General features: G+C 35.4%; 1 pseudogene; it reads left to right on the top strand.

The window, feature by feature from the left end:
- The window catches only part of LOC149235788 (GDSL esterase/lipase At5g33370-like), a 46,064-nt pseudogene extending 34,288 nt beyond the window's left edge, over nucleotides 1-11,776 (top strand).
- The last annotated feature ends 1,786 nt before the right edge of the window (nucleotides 11,777-13,562 follow it).

Here is a 13,562-nt window from a genome sequence, read left to right as displayed (position 1 = left end):
TTGTTCTTCTCTCATCTATATTTCATAAAGGAAAAACGAAATTAGCTTTACTTTGTTTGTTTCTAAGGTAGCTACCACACCTTAGTGGGATAAGCGGTTCTGTGTAGACACTTTTCCCTGTAACAACTATGCAAGGCAAGTGTATGGAGGCTGAAAGAAGATGGTGCCGTTACTCTCATTTACTATTCAGATCAGTATATCAATCTTTTGGAGACCAAAAGTTCTTTTAGTGGGAAGGCGTGATCCAAAATGGATTTTGGATAGACTCCTAAGTCTAAGTGTTCCTCACAGAGGAAAATGAAAGTCCAAGGAAGTTCCTGGAAATAGCCCCATTGCAGAGATCTTTTCACTCTGAATCTACTGCAACTTGAATGGGAAAAAACGGACTTCAGATGCAGAAGTTATCACAAAAAGAATTTTCCCTTTATCCTTTGGAAAAAGAGGCAAAATCTTCAAAAAAATAGCAAAAGCACTTTATAGAGGCAAATCACATTGGAAGGGTGAGTGGAGGACTTAAATGGAGGTGGAAGAGACCCCCCCAATCACTGATATCTGATATATCGGGTCAGAGATAGGCTTGTGTTCAATGGTCAGACCCCAGGCTGAGTGATATTGCGATCACTGATATCGGTGGATTAGCGTCGGCGATGCCACGAGGGAAAGGACGGACCCCCGGGCCAACACGACTTGCGATTGTGATATATCGCATCATAATGTCGCCTAGTAGCGATGTTAAAAGCGGGATAATGCTAGACTCGATGGATTTTATACGTGCGACAATATAAATTTTGAGATCCGATATATGTCGGGTTTCTATGTATTGGCACATTTCCGCATGAAAACCGAAATATAAAGGAAAATGCCCCGAAGTGATGTGATGCAATCTGGACTTTCAGATCACAAGATCAGATCGATGGCCAGGATTAAATCGACGATCGACGATCGGCGGTCCCCGATAACAGGACCAATATGATTTGTGATAGCGATCGGCGATCCCCAATGCAGATAAGGGCCAGACCCGATAAGTTTATAGGGCCGATTTCATAATTTTTGAACTCTGATATGGAGCAATTTTACGGGTTTTCTTATGTATTTGGGGTTTTTCATTATAAATCCAAATACAAAGGAAACCACGACTAGCAATTTGCAATAGCGATTAAAAGGCGGACCCGATGGAATTTAGGGAGGAATTAATAATATTTCAAGTCTGGAAAAAGGCATTTTGGCGGATTTTTATAGTGTTGCTGTGTATTTCTCTGTGTAAACAGAGAACGACTGTTTTGGGAATTCTAATGCGCCGAGGATCCCTTCTGTTACAAAACAGGTGGCCACCATACCTAGAGACATTTAACAATGATTGTTTAATGCTCAGAGGGGATTTGAGCGGATAGAGGCTAGAAGCCAGAGAGCCTGAAAGGGAAAATGAACAGACAAGCGCCGATTGGCTTAAAATCCATGAATGTCAGAGACAGAAGGGGGTTGTTGCTGAAACCGAGCATAAGTAGGCAGCATAGAGAGCTAAAAGAGTGAAAAAGCTTGAGAGCACAACAAAGATGCAAAAAGGTCGCTAGAAGGTTGCCGAGGATTTATTGGAGGTCAAGTGAATCACAGAGGCACGCATAGGCCAAGAGAGAGCTCAGATAAGCCAGATCCACGAGCAAGAGCCACGAGCCAGAGCCACGAGCAAGAGCCACGAGCCAGAGCCAAGAGCCAGAGCTAAGAGTCAAAAATAGAGCACAAAAACAGAAAGCCTGAGAGCTTCAGGGCCAGGGATAAGATGGTGTCTGAGCCCATTGTTTCTATGTAAAACAATGGAGTTAAGTGTAGATACTGTAAAAGGACTTATACCATAATCCCAAAGAGCCTAGTTAAGTTGACTAGAGCTCTAGGAGACGTAGCCCAAGAGTTTTGGGCGAACTCCAAATTAAGATTGTTGTCCATGTGTTTGTTATTTGCTGCATTGTTTCACTATCATATGTTTTATATATCATTTTAAGAAATCGATTTACAACACATAAAAAATTTTAAAATAAACATTAGCATACACCTATATTTTCAAGCCTATTATCAATCTCTCATTGGTTAATCAATCAGACTTGGGAATATTTAAAGCTTTAGAAGTGGGAGAGGTTCTTGTAAGTTAGACAAGAAGCCTAAGTGCCCCATTTTCATATCACTCTCAACCACCAAGTCTCTAATATTGGCCTTGCTCCTGAAGGCTTTACATGCATGTTGAACCTCAAGAGCATACAGGTTCTGTACTTGTGAACCGATCTATTTCACCTGTCCAGTGGTGAGGTGTCTAAGGAAAACCTTTCCCTTACAGAGGAAAACATCGTAGCCTTTGTCCTCCCACATCACGATCGATACCAAGTTCTTCTTAAATCCAGGCACATACTTCACATCTGTCAAGGTGATAGAAGCTCCATGCTCCCTTTGAAAAGCAACTGTGCCCACTCCTGAAACATTATACCTTTCATCATCACCCATCTCTATGAGTATCTTGAGGTCTTTCTCCTCCAAGGTACTGAATAAAATTTTATCGCCGGTCATGTGGAATGAGGCTCCACTATCAAGAAACCAACCACAACCCATCATCGAAGACACCATGCATGCGATGAGAGTGAAGTCCATCTCGAACTGAGAGGCCAATGCCTCACCTTCAGATCCTTCCAAGGATCCCTTCTTGGACTTCTTCGATGGGAAATTAGTCGCATAATGACCCATCTCATGACAATTAAAGCATCTCACTTTAGATTTGTCACCCTTCTTCCTTCCATGAGAAGAACTCGATTTGGGATGAGAATCCTTCTCCTTCCCTTTCCTTTCGTTACTCGCTAAGGCTAGTTTTTCTTCATCCTCCTTGGATGAATAACCATCTCGTGTGCTCCTCCTGATCTCCTCCTGCATGAAATCTGACCACAATCATTCCCAATCTGACAGTTTCTCTCTTCCATTCACTGAGTCCTAGTAGCTATGCTAGCTCTTAGGAAGACTGAGGAGAGCAAGACTCACCATATCATCACCGACTGTCATTATTCCTACACTTCCAAGCTCATCTGTGCAGGTGGTGAGATTTTTCAGATATGTAGAAATCGTGTCGCCCTTTTCACACTTGATTTTCCGAAGCTTGTCCTTCAGCGCCAGTTTCCTCTAGTCGCTGCTGTTTTGATATAGGTCCTTCAATGTATTCCACATTGAAAACAGAGTCTCCTTCCCATGGAGACTCGAGATAGTATGTTATCGAACTCCCTCCAAAATAATCCTCCTCGCTCTCGCCACACACTTCTTCCATTCTGCCAATTCTTGGGCATTAGTTGCTGCTGGCTTGGGGACTTCTTGATCAATGAAATCCTTCAAACCATTATCTTCTAATATCTCTTCCATGTGATCCTTCCATGCTATGTAATTCGAGCTGCCATCCAGGGAATACTCGAGTCTCAAGGCATTGAATGCCATTCGTGAACTTTGAGATGCGATAAGAAATCGATTTAGTACCTGCAATCAAGAACTTCAAACTTCAAACTTTTCCCTTCTCAATATGCTGTTCACAGCTCTGATCACCTTTGCTCTGATACCATGTAGAAATTCTTACTGTAGATTAAACTGATTATGTAATGTACTAAAGAAAAAGACTTAATCTACTTCTACTACCAAACTTGTGGAAGCTTAATTGATTTGAGAAATATCAAACAGAACACATATAACAGAGAAGAAGAATCAATCACACATGAAACACAAAAGAATACTATGGGGAAAGCCTCAGCTCAAAACCCCTCTATTTGTATTATCATACAAGGTGGAAATACATCAGAATTATACAAAGCCTTAGCTCTCACAACTATCCATCTCTTAGTACAATCCTCCTGGATGCTCACAGATAGTCAAGGATTCTCACAAACCTTCTCCTCTACCCTCCAAGCCTCCTATTTCCTTGCGCTGTTTCTCTTGGGTGATCCAACTGTAACCTATGTGATTCTCACCTCACACACTGCTCTGACCTCTATAGAAACTGCACAATCCTCAAGGAACCTTGTTCCTTCTGCATGGATGAGTTTCCTTTATAGGAAAATTCCTCCAAGTGATAGTACAATGTCCCTGTCTTTAATCTCAATTGGGTCTTTGTCTGAACTGACATGCATGAGTTATTTATGAGAGAATATTCAATTATCTGGAGAACACTAGTTGCATGCATGCATGCATTAACTGACTTAACTCACAATTAGTTCCTCCAATTGTTTGGAACTAATTTAACTGGACTTAACTTAGTTAATTGAGCTAACTAATTACAACTCGAATACAACTCATCCTTATCTCCTTAATTAAGGGATAACTTCCTCAATCAAAGGGATAATTGTTGCATGTCTTCACAAAGACTTCATGTTTGAATTTCACCAACTAATTAACTCAAGATGAATTAATTAATTATTTTTCAACAATTGGTGAGACTAAATTCGAATTTTAATTCAAGAACAAATTAAAATTGGAATATATCCTGAAATGCTATCTATAGCAATGCTATTTTTAGCATTTCTTGTTGCTATTTTCAACACCCCCTAGTGATCCTTTTACTTCTTTTTAATAATGATTTTTAATTTGGGTGAATAGATCAAGGGTTAGATATTTCTCTTCATGATATAGCATTTAATTTTATCCCTTTAGACGAGAGAATTTATTTCACATCAAGGTTGAGACATGCAGGGGTTCCTTTTGATGAAGGGGAACATCAAATGATCAAGAAATAAGTGATGGCCAATGAGAAGGGTAGAAATCATGCTAGGATTTTTCCCAGGTACTAATTTATGTCCTAGCCATATTTTGAATTGTTTTATCTAGATCAATCTCGAGGGCGATATTTCCTAGCCCTACTCAAGGATGTGGATAAGAGGGTGCCAAATATCAATGAACTAATTACTGGTTATACCTGAAGAATTAAAATGGTATATAAGCAAGATGGAAAATGTCAAATATGGTGTAAGGGAGAATGAACACATTATTTCAATCTAGGTTTTCTAAGTAGTGCCCCTGTTATAACCATAATGCCTTAAGAGAGGTCCCAATGGAATAGGGTTAAATATAAACCCCCCTGGAAAGGTAAGAGAATAGATTTATAGTCAAGATTAGTCAATCTTCTAGATCACCCCTTTATCCATAATAAATTCCAAAATAAACAAGTATAAATACCTGATTTCAAAATGATCAAAGTACCTTTTGAATAGAAACCTACCTTCATCCAAGAGGAAATGTTGGATGGTAAGAGGCATGTGGCCAATGAAAATGGAAAAAGAACATGGCATATCATGATTGAGAAGTGAATATGAGGGGTTGTTGTCTAGGGATTTCAAATGTAGGAGAACATTTTTCTTGTATGGGGTTACTCATTTTGGTGGGTAACATCTGGCTCCATCTCAGGGATATGAGCTCACTGTAGAGCACATGATCCACATGCTAGAGTGGGGAGTTCATGAGGACTCCAACAATATCTAGGCTTGTATACCTATTACCTACACATTCAAATCCATTTGTTTGGAAGTAGGTGCATTGGGTGTTGTTTATCACCCTTGTTTAATACGACATAATATAATCAGTACATAAAATAAAATCTATCTAATCTATAATGCACATGACAATATGAAGAATGCAATAGTTACGATGCTCACACAATATGCAATGCAACTATACTAACCTATGCTATCATATGATACATGACCTAAGTATAGTCATATAAGAAATTCAATGATCACTTCATTAGATCAATATCACACCTATTTTCCATATGGCTAATCATGAAATAAAACAAAGAAGTGTCACAATCATCATAATACTCACATGCCAGATTATAAGGGTGGGAGGTGGGAAAATAAATAAGTCATGGATCAATTTTAATACCATGAGAAGGGACATAAGATGACAAATGAGAATCCAATTTTTTCCTACACTTGCCTATTCTTTCTTGCAACCATAATATGGAGCAATGAGTGATCAATTTCAAGAATTATTACCTAATAGCTATCTCTAACATACAACTCTCATTGATTTCCATAGGGACATGCTGCAAGTGGCATGAGGAGAAAGATGGTTGGAGGACAATATATTGACTATTTGGTTGCTTGTGATAAAAATCAAATTCAAAATGGTCAACCAACATTGGCTCATCATGTTTATAATTTCTGCTACCTGAATATGATTGGGGGACAACAATAGGAATATCTAAGGATGGCTCAAATATATCAACAATCATATCTCCTCGATGATAGGAAGTGATAGGTATGATAAAAACTATGTAAACTTTGAAACGGGAACTATAAACTCAAAACGAGAACTCTAGCCAAAAAACCCCAAAAAAACATCAAAAACAATGTTAAAAATGAAAAGTGTGTATACTGGAAGGATGATTTTATTTTTTAGGGGTCAATTTTGAACATTTTTTAAAAATGGCAATGACTACGAAATTTACTACGAAATTTTCGTGCAAAATATAGCTTCAAAATGAAAAAGTGATGATACTGGAATGGTGATTTTTTTTTAGGGTCAATTTTCAAACTTTTAAAAAAATGCTAGTAAAACCAAATTTTTATGTGCCAAACAAAGTTGTTTATGAGGAAAAAACACATTAATGTTTTTGGTAGAATATCATTTTTCTTTCCTAAGTATAAATTCAACATGTTCTCAACCATAACATCAACATCAACGGTGCTATGTTTTTTTTTCAATCCCACCATCTACTTCATGAAGAACATATTTCAATCTCTTCATGCCAAACACCATCCATTGAATTAATGGTCGGATCAATAATCCAAATCTATTGCACGTGACAAGCTCCTACAATCTCTTATATAGAATCTACTTTATATGTCAATTTTGTGTCATGAGCTTTCAATTTGGCTATTCATTTCATGTTTACTGGTCTCTAAGTGAATTTACCAATTATTAACAAGTGATATAGAGGTAATTACATACTATAATTGGCTCAATTAAACTAGTCAACAGTTAATACTAATATGTACAATAGTTTAAAATCAATTTAACAATTAAAAATTCTTACAATGATAAAACTAGTTTTTTATGTCTGCAAAAATTCAATTCAACAAATATACTATTTGTAGAAAATAAATCTATTACTAGGGCTACAATGTTGCTATATAAATTTACTACAACTACTTTTTATGAAATAATTGCAAGGGCTATTGAAAGAAACAAGGTATAACCACTGGGAAGAAAATAAGGTACATCTAATAAATTATAGTATGAATATGTTTTATAAAATACAATATAGTGGATAAAATAGAGTATAGCTATTTTACAAAAAAACTTAATAATTTACAAATATAAAAAAATGAAATATTTCCGAAGTTAGAAAATAACAATTTGGATTTATTGAAATATATATGGATAGAAAGAAAACATATTTATATATTTACACAGAAAAATAACTTAAAATACCACTTCTTTAGAGTCGCCCTTGCTATAGAGTAGAATTGGTAATCACAAGCATACACACACTAACCAACAAGATTGGAAGTAACTACTCTTTGAATTTCAAGAAAAAATGATTAAACACCAAAACAATAAAATCCCTTAAACTTAGTTCTTTTAATTTTTATACAAAAACTACTTAACTATAATAACTTCCTACTAAATTCTAGTGTTTTCCCTTAGTGTCCAGGAATACAACCATTTTTAAGTGTTTATACTTAGTACCAAGTAAAAAAAACTAATTAAAACTCATTTCCTAGTATGAAGGAAGGCAGCCACTTCTTAGTGAAAAAACATATAAGTATTTATACTTAGTATGCAGTACAACAAACTAGTTAACTAACTATTGCATCATGTGCTTATTTTAGCCTATAATTAAGCCAAATGGCATGAGTGGAATGACATTAAATTAACTAACTATTGCATCATGTGCTTATTTTAGCCTATAATGAAGTCAAATGGCATTAGTGGTCTAAAATAGTGGAATGAAAAATCTTACGCTAATTTACGATTACAAAATTTTGAAATTACTATCAAACAAATTCACATCTAAAAATATATAGTAATGGTTTAATCTTTTATAAATTCTTCAACGACAGAAAAACTATGTTTTATACGGATGTTAAAGTTTTAAATGGCTTATGGCTTATGCTACAAAACAATTCTTCAATGTAAACCTTCTCTAGCTCATGATTCCTCACTGAAAATTTTGCACTTATTCTTCTATAAAAAACGTAATAATCCAATCACGGATAATGAGGATAAAATGGAAACAAAATGGAGAAAAATTGATAAGTAGCTTTAGGCTGTAAGTGGAGCTTAAAAATCTAGAAAATTGCTGACATTTCGAAAACTAATTGGGGGTTTTTGAATGTGTAATAGGTGGTGTAACATCCATGGACGATTTCCTCAAGAAGTTTTTTGCACATGTCTATCGATGAAAGCAGCATCACCTGTGAAACAGACCACTGCAAAATTGCAAATACGACAACCAGCTGCTCTATGTTATATAAAAAGTTGGACTGATCTTGATTTTAATTTCCAGCGTGATCTTGATTTTAATTTCCAGCATAATCTCATATGAGTACATGTATCTATGGAATGATTTGAATGAAAATTTAACCCATGGTCTGTTCATGATAAACTTTGAAAATAAGAAAGATTTTAGTTGAAGAGAAACATATATTTCCATAATAAGAAGAAACAATGATTTACATATTACAAAAGTGCAACTCATACACAAACTGGATCCAACTCACAAAAGTGCAACTCATACACAAACTGGATCCAACTCGTTAAACGTGCAGTTTGCACAAAATAATTACACAGTGAAGTCACAGCTGTGCTTCCTTTCTGAGGCTCGGTTGTAGTTGTAGTTGTGGTGATGTAGGTGTCCTCGTAACAATAATAATTCCCTCAATAATTCCCTCCGAAGAATCCACCATGAATGAGTAAGATGTACCAGAGCTTTGTTCCACACAAAATAATAAAGAATGATTCCAACTTTCTCTGCACACACATGCAAAGTTACCCAATGTTAACAACAACCGCAAAAGCTAAAACATAATTAAAGGAATGAGGAGATTAGTGACCATATGAATGTAATAGCATATGAGTATTACATACCAGCTTTGTGTTTCGGCCGCCTATCTTGATCTCTTTGCATGCCAACTTGCAGTTTTTTCAAAGAAAATTAATTAGCTCGTCCCCATTTCATGGATGAATCGGCTACAATAATTCTTATTGACTCATATCTATATATAAATTTTACCTCACGAAGAGGACCTCCTATTCTGAAATCCACTTAATATCGTATTGGATGCCCAATAAGCATTGTTTGGGGTGTGCACTTCGAAAAGTCTCGAGAACTAGTCTAGCAACTACCGAAGTCTGGCATACTGTCCTGTAAATCTTTGTTACAAGCCACGCAACTTTTTGGTAGGAAATCAAATCTTTTTAACGAGAACTCGTGCCAAATAATTTTGGAGACTAAGCTTAGATATTTTGAATGTTGGTGATTTTTCTTTTAGCCTTTCAAAATGACGAGTTCAATATATTATTCAACAGATATCGACCCAGTGGATCTACAACAATAATTTCAACTATTAATCATTTCACAAACCCCTTGTCAACTATTTGTCCAATCATTGACAATCTACCATGATAAAACATTACTCCCAATTAACATAAATATCCTTTCCTAGTTACGCAGAATTGTTGTAGTACTATACTCTCACTGAGTACATTCCTCTTTTAGAAATAAATATATCAGCTTGTTTAAAATTATCTACACTACGATTCCATGAAAAATCACATGCAATCAAGGGCTTACCCTTGAAACTCTTCCCCAAAACATATTCAAACTTCGCACGATGTAGGCAGCTCTCGGCCGAAATGACTTTAACCATATAAATTGTGAAAGGTACTAATAAAATCAAGAATGGAGATAAATCCCTCACAAGCGATAACATTGCAAGATGTGAAATATTAGCATTGCTATAATCAAGATTTGGATTCTAGTCTGGGCAAAAGGAGAGTTGTAAGGAAAATTATCGCGTCACAACTCTGACTGCCAAGGATCACAGTATAGACAATCAATAGAATAGAAAATTGAGTTATGCAAGTGTGCAATTCTGAATTCACATTACTTTTATTAATATTCAAGGAATGGTAAATGCATTAGAAAAATAACCAAATGCAGTACAACTTTATGACAGAGGCTGTAACAGAATAAAATAAATAAAATAATATTTCACATAAAAATACACATATATATATAATTGACCACATATAAGAAGTCATCCTATACATTTGGAAAATAAAATAATATAAAATATTTTTTTTTTCATGTGAAGTGTTCTTAGCTTTTTTAAGTTACGTTCTCATTAGAATTTTAAAACAAGTGATCATCTATTTATGTGTAAATAATTTGTATCCGGTAATACCGTATATTATTAACAGTGTATATTAAACTTGGCAATTATATAATTTGGCAATTCACAAGAATGAATTAAATATATAACGACATATATATAATATTTAGTACACTATTATTACGCTACTGAAAAGTAATACATAACAGTAGAGTCGTACATATTGATTTCCTTATTTATGAACCACTTTATTCAGATTTGAACAGTAGAGTCGTACATATTGATTTCCTTATTTATGAACCACTTTATTCAGATTTGAAGCTTTGAAATGTGTCCCATTGAATTTTCTTCGTGTAGTAAAAATAGTAAAAATAATTGGATTAGGTCGCAACATGAAGTCGTAGTGGTAGCAAAACGGCAACCAATAAATTCCATGCTATTGGGCCATTAATGCATAAGATTTATTGGTTGCCAGTACCTTATGGCTACCATGAGCCATGAAAGCCATACATATCCATGGACATTCCGGCAACTCCATCACTCTACCTCCGGCAAGCTCCAGTATTCAATGTAATTAATGCAGATATAGTACAGCCCGACCCGACATCCATCGTAGCACTCCTTCCTAGGATATTTCAAACTCAGCCAGCGAGAAATTTCAAAATTTGAAATTTCAATAACTACTACCTTCTCCCTGTAACATCGAGATCACTGCAGTTCTCTCTACCTGCGTATACTGATTTTATCATCTCCGAGTTTGAGAAGATTCTGGCGGTAATTATTTTTCTGTATTCTATGAGATCGACATTCAGGTTTCGGTAATTCATTTCTATCACATGCCTTGTAAATTGACTCATGAATTTGCAGCAATTTTACGATCTGGGAGCACGCAGGGTTCTGGTTCTGTCGTCGGGTCCTTTGGGGTGTATTCCTATGGAGAGGGCATTAAGGTCGACAAATGGTGAATGCGTGCCGGTGCTATAGAAAGCCACGAAGCTTTTTAATGATGGACTAACACACGCAATCGATTGACTCAACAGACGATTTCCTACTCCGATATATACAATAAGTGGAATGTTTCCGATTTACATGAACTTGTACACCAATCCTCAAGCATTTGGTAATGTTTCTTCCTGAATTGTCGATTTTTGTTCTAAATTTAACAGCTAGTGCTCATTACAAATACCTTACCTTTCTTTTCAGGGCTTGGGGATGCCAAAAATGCATGCTGCGGACAAGGACCCTACAACGGTATTGGTCTCTGCACTGCCCTGTCAAATTTGTGCCCAGATAGGGGCAACAATGTGTGGTGGGACCAGTTTCATCCAACTGAGCACGCTGCTAAAATCATAGTTGACCAATTCTTTTCCAATCCATCCTCTGTGAGTCCTATCATCTTAAAAGATCTGATGAAACTCGATGTCTGATGGCCAAGTCGTATCTCTGTGATGTCTGAAGAAATCACATCTCGAAGATTCATTAATCATGGGTTCTATTTTCATAAAAACAAATATGATGGCCCTGTCATCATATTTGTGTCCGATCTCCTTCATTATCAAACCCTCAAGCGATCTGCAGTAAAATTGTATTAGATTTCTACTTTCTGTAATGTGGAGCAGCCAGTAATGTTTGTCTGAGACTTACATGTTTACATCCATGGGTCATTGGTATAAAATATTGGATTTTCTCGTTCAATATGTTTGATCTTTTTTAAAGTAATATAAAACATATACATTTATGATATTACTTGTTAAAGGTTATTTTATGTTCAAGTTAGAATATCAAAATTTACTAAGCAAAACTTATATTAAAGAAAACATGTTCTGATATTCACAACAAAAACACATAGTACATGATATATAAAATATGAGTAAAAAAATCAAAATTCATGCATTGAAGGAAAATTTAAAAAAAACCATTAAATTCATACCTTGAATCCATTATAAGTATCAAAACACTTACCTTATGATACATGTAATGTTGGTAAAATTAAAAAAATATATAAAAAACTTAATTTAATTATAACTTTATTATTCTAAAAAAAATTAATATATAAATTAAATATATTTACATTGAGAAAAACATGTGACAAAATTCTTAATCATGGAGATTCTTAATCTATAAATAGGATTCGTTACAATACCGTGGGCCAATAACATGGCTTATCAATATCACATGCCCAAAAAACCATAACTCATTTCATATGACATTTTTTTAATTAAAAAAATAAAAAAATGTCCTAACTAGTTTGGAGATAAATCTCAACCTTTAATTTGCAAATACTACTAAGAATATTCTAGAGTATTTCATGGAGGTTAAATCCCTACCGTCCAAATAATAATTATTGACAATCAAAATAAAATTTTGGAAGCCCTATTCCAAAATAGACACATAGACACGTCTATCTACATAATTGCATTGGAGATAAATCTCAACCTTTGATTTGTAAATGCTACAAAGAATACTCTAGAATATTTCATGGAGATTAAATCCCTTCCATCCACCTAATAATTTTTTTATAAGCTACCGATTTCTATGGATCAACAAAAAAGAGAGTACACCAACTCATATTAGTGTTCTTCATGTCGTGGTCTGCCGCCACTAAGGAAACTAGACCAACGATGGTAGAGGAGGCATTTAGTCCAGAATAATACATTGATAACATAAAAAATGAGTTTGTGACATGTCTTTGCATATCATGTGGTAAACATGGATAAAAATTGAAGATACAATGTTATAAAATTGTAGCCTTGTTTCCAAAACTTTGAATGTTGTAGACATTATGTTGGAGTGTTATTGATAGAAGCTTTGGGAACCATGGCGTTGAGTAAGTAGATGTGGACACATCTATGGGTGTTGAGGGAGTGCCCGGGGAGGCTGGACTTTTCCCCTTGGATAGTAGGGCCTTGATTCTCGCCAATCTCATTGTAATGTCACGACGCTCTAGCGAAATTTTTCAAATTTCAGGATGAAGGATGCTAAGTTGTAGCGATAGTTTGCTTTTGTCATCTTCCTTTTCTTTGAGAGATTTTCCTATGAGTGCTTTAATGTGCTAGTAGAGTTCTATTGTGCATGAATACTATTTCTAATGACCTTGAGTGTGTCTTAGGTTAGGAATCCAATCAATAGAGTGTGATAGGATATCTTCATCAAAATGGTTATTCTATGCACAGATGAATTCAACTGTTGCTTGATTTACCAAGTGCTAGATGT

Source organism: Pinus tabuliformis, chromosome 8 (genome assembly GCF_031772625.1).
Source record: "Pinus tabuliformis cultivar Carrire ecotype Pingquan chromosome 8, CPIR1, whole genome shotgun sequence".
In the NCBI taxonomy this organism is placed as follows: Eukaryota; Viridiplantae; Streptophyta; class Pinopsida; order Pinales; family Pinaceae; genus Pinus; species Pinus tabuliformis.
The sequence above is the reverse complement of the archived record's forward strand: the minus strand, read 5'-3'. Positions and strand labels throughout refer to the sequence as shown.